The sequence below is a fragment of the Bidens hawaiensis genome, unplaced genomic scaffold (genome assembly GCF_021521415.1).
Source record: "Bidens hawaiensis isolate Kalapana, Puna unplaced genomic scaffold, B.hawaiensis_p1.1 tig00024484_1, whole genome shotgun sequence".
NCBI classification, from domain to species: domain Eukaryota; kingdom Viridiplantae; phylum Streptophyta; class Magnoliopsida; order Asterales; family Asteraceae; genus Bidens; species Bidens hawaiensis.
The window spans coordinates 94,904-101,573 of record NW_027493872.1 but is presented as its reverse complement, the minus strand read 5'-3'; positions in this window follow the sequence as shown (position 1 = coordinate 101,573).

Genomic DNA, 6,670 nt, shown 5'->3' with positions numbered 1-6,670 from the left:
TGATAATTCTTTGGTTCTATCTAGCTAATGAAGCAAGCGTACAAGCATTCATTTACAATACCAGTGTCCTTAATGCTTGAATACACACAAGTGTTTTCATCCAAACTTCTTCTAGTACATACACCATCAGAAGGATTACCAATCACATTTTCTAAGGGATGATTCTTGTGAGTTTTTGTGGTTTGAACCGGACCGAATTCCAGATCGCTTTCTAGATTTGGAGAGAGTTCATCAGAGTGATTCTAAGTGTGAAATGGATTGTAGAATTCATCTTCATTCGAGGTAGCCGGAGTTTCAACCGCACTTGATGAGGTTGGTTTATTTTCATTACATTGCGGCTATTGTACAATGGTCTCCTCTTCGTCAAACAGCATTTGTGTGGCCATTTTCTCATCTATGTCTGCAAAATCCAAGTAAGGCACATTAAAAGATTTGAATAGCTTATCATAGTCGAAAGCCTCTGCTGGTCCCATTCTAGGCCTTGGCGATTTGTAACTAGTAATGTCAGTGTTACAGACCACCTCAACCTTGCTGTTTGATAGATTAAAGACTTTTCTGTTGGGTGTCCCAACAACATAGCCAACTAAGATACCTTCGTCAGCCTTCTCACCAAATTTAGAGTTAGTCTTTAATATCGAACATGGGGATCTGAAAGGTTCAAGACCTTTCAAATTTGGCTTTCTACCATGCATAAGTTCATAACAGGTTTTATTTAATCTTTTAACAGTCAAAACACGATTAAGGATATAACAAGCTGTAGTAACAGCCTCAGCCCAGAACACCACAGGAAGTTTAGCATCTTCCAGCATGGTCCTGGCGCCTTCGATTAGAGTTCAATTCTTTCTTTCAGCTACTCCATTTTGTTGCGTAGTATATGGGGCACTGTAATGATGTTCTATCCTTTTGTGCAAACAAAACATCTCCATCTAATAGTTCTTGAACTCTGTACCATTATCACTTCTGATGTACTTAACCTTTCTCCCAACAATATTTTCCACCTTGGTAATCAAGTTAATTACCAACTGAACTGTTTCATCTTTTGCCTTCAGAAAATAGACCCAAGAGTATCGTGAGTAGTCATCGGTTACAACCAAACAGTATGAAGTTCCTCCAAGACTTTTTACATTCCCAGGACCAAAGAGATCCATGTGAAGCAAGTCCAGGGTGCTGACAATTGAGTTAAACTTCTTGGAGTGATGAGTCTTCTTGTTTTGTTTTCCTTTCTTGCATGTCACACATTGATCTTCAAAATTGAAGTTCTTTAAGGGGACCCCAAGTACCAACCCATTCTTGACAATGTAATTCATCTTGCGAAGGTGAATATGACCCATTCATCGGTGCCACAACTCTGACTCAGACTCTGTTGATTTTGACAGAAGACATGACTCTTCCGTTGCCATCTCGGTTGACCGCATATCCATTACATATGTGTTCTTTTCTCTTGGAGTCTTCATCACGATCCAGGTTTCAGGAATCTTGAAACTAGGATAAAAAACGAGTGCCTCATCTTTAGTAAAATGAACGGTGTATTCTTTATCACAGATCTGAGAGACACTTAAAAGATTGTGCTTCAACTCTTCCACAAAATTCACTTTTTCCAACTTTATTCTTCCATTCGTCACAGTTCCTATACCAGTAATTCTTCCTCCACTTTCTCCTGCAAAACTAACCGTTCCTCCTTGAACAGGCTTCCAATCACGTAACAATTTCTTGTTACCAGTCATGTGCCGGGAACAGCCACTGTCAACAACCCACATATTGTTTACAGCCCTATTTGACTGTTCCTGCACAATTAATGAAATAGATTAAAATCTGGGGACCCAAGACCTTCTGGTCTTGGGTTGATTAAACATATTATCCGGCATCCAATATATTGATTGTCCAAAGTTAGTTTGAGGAGAGTTTCTATAAGATCTGAAAGGGAAATTTCTAGATGAGTGGCTATTAGGCCATCCAAACCTTCGAGAATTTCTAGCATTAATGGAATTATAATTGTTGGTTTGGTGATTTACTGGGAAAAAACAAGACTGGTTTCTTTGGAATCTTGGATTAGTCCAATGATTGAAGGTAGATGCTTTAGCATTCTTACCAGCATCATATTTAGTATTCGTTTTATTCTCAGTTTCTGTTGGCCTCATATTTCTGGATTTCCTTTGTTTCAGAGGACAATCACTGACAAAGTGTCCTATCCTGTTGCATCTAGAACAACTTATGTTCGATTTATTCTTGTTGTTTTGAACATTCGTTTCAAAAGTTGTTGTAGATGTCGAGGTTGTGTTACTATCAGTTTGCCTCACATATGGTGGGACAAATGGATTTAGGGAAGATTTCTTTTCATCGAACTTATAGTCCTCCCCTCGTTTAAGTAACACTACCTCTTCCTTTATCTCACCTGATTCGGATGCTTTGTCCGAATTTGACGAGAGATAACTTGAGACATTATTAGTGACATTAGGACTTGTCTTACTCGCTCCACTCTCATTAACTTCAGTTTCTTTAACATAGACTTTTATTGGAACTGTCTGACTAATTTCAACATTCACGGATTGCTGATTACTAGGATTAAATGTATAATTATTATTATATGGTGGTGGAACTTCTGTGAACCCAATTCCCTCCTTTTTAATTGGGGAACGTTGAACACTTATAATATGGTCCAGCATTGCTGAAGAATTTCTAAGTTGTTCAATTTTCCTGTTCAGTTCCACCACTTTTACCTGGTAATTAGCTATCTGTTTGTCCTTTTCAGCTATTAGTTTGGTCTTTTCTTCTAACATTTCATAGCTAAGATCAATTACTTGTATTTTTTTCAGCTATGGTGGCTTTAAGACTTCTGATATCTTTTTCACTAGCTTTTATTTTTACCGAGTAGCTATTTTCTTTAGTTTTAGAATAGTGATGTTCTTCTTTTAAATTATTAAATTGAGTGTCAAAACTAACAAACTGATCAGTTAATGCTTTCAATTGATCAGACAGTTTTTCACATTGTTCACAATGAGATTCAGAACATACCTCTGAGAGTTGATCATTCACTTCTGCCATGTATGCTTGATCTTCCCCCGTCTCGTTGTCACTTCTTCTAGTTTCGATAGTTACCAGATTTGCCTGTTTGAACACTTCCTCAACTTGTATATTCTAGTTGTATCCACCGTTTTGCTGAGATACCATAGCATTGTTTTCACTTCCACTTCCATTCTGTTGAGCAGGCTTGTTCTGACTTCGTTCAACTCTCTCATTTGTACACACTTTAGCAAAGTGACCATTTTGTTGACAGTTAAAACAACGAACCTTTGACTTGTCAAACCCTGGTCTTTCTCCAACAAACTTTCTGCCAGTTTTCTTCATAAATCTCTTTACCCTTCTAACTATCATAGCCATCTTCCACTGCAGATCCATTTCTTCCAGATCACCAGCGTCGATCTGATCATAGTCTTCATCCAAAGTTGCAGGGTTGACTATTTTTCCTTTGATGTAATTCTCATATGAGGCAATGAAAGAGGTATAGAGAGCAAACTGTTGTTCAGCTGATTTCACACTCATAGGCATTTGTGAGTAGTTCTTGCTAGAAGCATTGGTTGAGAAATTACCAGCTGTGGTTTGAGGTTTTGAGGAACTACTACCTCCTGCTACAAAACATACGTCACCATCCATGTTGAGTACCACATGACCCTCTAGAGTGGCGTTTGATTCTCCTTTTGAGTAGTAAGCAGTGGATTCTGTTTTTGAACTTGAGTTTGGAGTAACTTTAGGACCATACATTCCTGGATCCTGAACCTGATCAGTAGGTGTCTCCTTTCGAACCATATTAAGTTCAAAATTACGTAACTTATTTACCACCGTCTCCAAGTAAATCTTCTCAAAATCTTTATCTTCTCTCATCAGCATTGTGTACATCTCCCATTTTGGTGGAAGAGCATCAAGGAGCTTTTCTACTATCTCTTCTTCCTATTATTCAATGGAGTAGTTATTCAGCTCGGTCATCAGATGATAATATCGTGTGATGATGTCATCAAGTGCATCATTTTTCATGTACTTGAACACTGAGAATTGAGTTTTCAGTAGCTTTGTCTTGGAGGTACGTATCCCAACATTTCCTTCATGTCGATTCTCTAGTGCTTCCCATAGTTCTCTAGCAGTTTTGTATTTTTTAAAAGTATGAAGAATCTCTTGTGGAAGTGCCATTGTTATGGCTGCATGTGCTTTACTTTCTGCCTCATACATCTTCTTTTCATCATCCTCCATCTTACTGTACTTCTTAATCTATTCACGACCTTCAAAAATGGCTGGTGGTGGGATGTACCCATCTTGAATGCAGACCCACATCTTTGCATCTTGATACTTCACATACTGTTCAAATCTATCTTTCCATGCAACAAAATCAGTACCTTTAAGCAGTTTTGGAGCTTTAGTTGCTGAACCAGCTTCAACCTCCATCTTTACCAGTTCAGTGATGTTTATCGAAGTCATTCTTGAACGAAATGAGACTATAGAACTTAAAAACAAGATTCTGTGTGCAGTAAGCAGCGAAGTTACAACAACTTCGCTGGCTAACACAACTTCGCCGAAACCCTATATCTTCGCCAAATCCCTAGTTTGTGTGACGGCAATTTCGCCAGAAGAACAAAGAGGTTTTGCAGGTTAGGAAGGTCGATTTCGCAGGCCGCGAGGGTGATATTGAAAGGTGTATTTGATGAGTGATGAGTAGCGACTAACAAAAATGAGGTATTTCAATGTAAACTCGTTCCGCGAATGGTCTAACGGAACGATCTTACACCCGTGTGATAATCCCGAACCACACCATTACGAGCAAAAAGCTCTGATACCAATTGTAGGTTCCCAGCCGGATCTACACAGGAGTATCTCGTAACACGAGGATGCGGAATCCCCATGTATACGATACGAGTGTTGAGACGATTAATAGGTTAAATCTAAACAAACACACGAGAATCGATGATAATGCTTGTTATATTGCATTGTGTAATAACCAAAGAAACAATCACGTGATTCAGAGAATCACCTAAACCAGTCGTCCAAAAGTCTAACAAACACAGCCGAAGTTAAGAGTTTATATAACTCGACAACTTTGCCTAACATACTAGGCGAAGTTGTCTTAACTTTGCTAACTTCAAGTTCGCTAAAAACAAAGGTGAACATATAAACCAAGTTCAACACAAAATAACCAATCTAAACGAATACAGACACTAATAAACACGAGATACTGAACTACTGACATCATGCACCAACAGTTTGATAAGCTGAAAGTTAAGTGTTATAACTGCCAAGAGTTTGGACACTTTGCCAAAGAGTGTGACAAACCAAAGAAAGAGTACACTGGACCTCGAAGTCAAGATAAAAGTTCTTCTATGATAAAGAGTAATGATGCTGATAAGCCTTCTGAAAATAAACCGTCTGCTTCTGGATCACAAGCTTTGCTCTATGCTGCTGATGGAACTGATTGGACTCAAAGGTTGTTATGAAATGATAATCAAGCAAACTTGGCTATGTTCGAGATGAATGAAAGCTTTCAAGATGCAATGGGAATGAGCTATCTTTTGACAATGACATTGAGTCTGATTCTGATGATTCATGTGAAATGCAGCCAACCACGTTCGCTTGTATGTCCAAAATTGATGAGGTTAGTTCTTCTGCTTCTGATTCAGTTAATATATATGTCAATGTGCCTTGTGTGGATTGTGAGACAATTAAGCCTAAGTTAGAATCATTAAAAGATCATAATGACCGTTTAATGAAAGAAATTGCTTCACTTAAGGATACTTATAGACAATCTTTGGAATCTTAAATGAGATCTAGGGAGAAAATTAAAGCATTGTCTACAAGTAATCATGATCTTAAATCTGAATTATCGGTTAAAATGACAATTAATGATAAAAAATTTTAAGAAATCTTGAAACATCGATATAAGATAACCAAGCTTGAGAATGAAGTTCTTGAGTTGAAGAATAAGTTGGGCAAATTTTGGAATTCATCATTTTTTCTAAATGAGATAATCAAAGTATCTGGTAAGCAAAAAGATTCTAAAAAGGGTGAAGGTTTTGTTGAGGTACAACCACCGTTTCATAATGATTATACTGCAAATCCTTTTGATGGAAAAGAAGAAGTGGTTGTTAATGAACCTGTTGTTTCAGAAAAACCTAAACCAGTAAAAACTGATACTGTTAAAGCCTAATCGCCAACTCAAAAACATCATGTTGAAAGTAACAAAGTTTTTGTTGAGAATGTGGAGAAAGTTATCATTGAGGATGTGCTTGAACCTGAAGTGATACACAAAGATTAGAACATTCCACGTTCGAATCACATTCTATGTGAACCTCATGAATTTGAGGAGGCGTGTATGGTTCAAATACATCTCAAGTGAAAAAGGAGAAAGTTGTTAAACCAGTTAAGGCTAAGAAAATAGAAAACCCTAAAGTTTCTGATGAGGATTTGATGCGTTTTATCAATCCTATTGCTTCTAAGCCATCAATTGGTCGAGTGTTTAAATTAAAAGGTATTAGCACTATGTTCACTGAGAAAGACATTCCGCTTGATATCATCAAACCCGAATTGATTGAAAGTGTCTTTCACAATGAAACTTCTAAAGTACAAGACCTTGAAAACAAATTTGTGAAATCCAAGACATCAAACGTGGTAGATCCTTTGATAAAAGCAA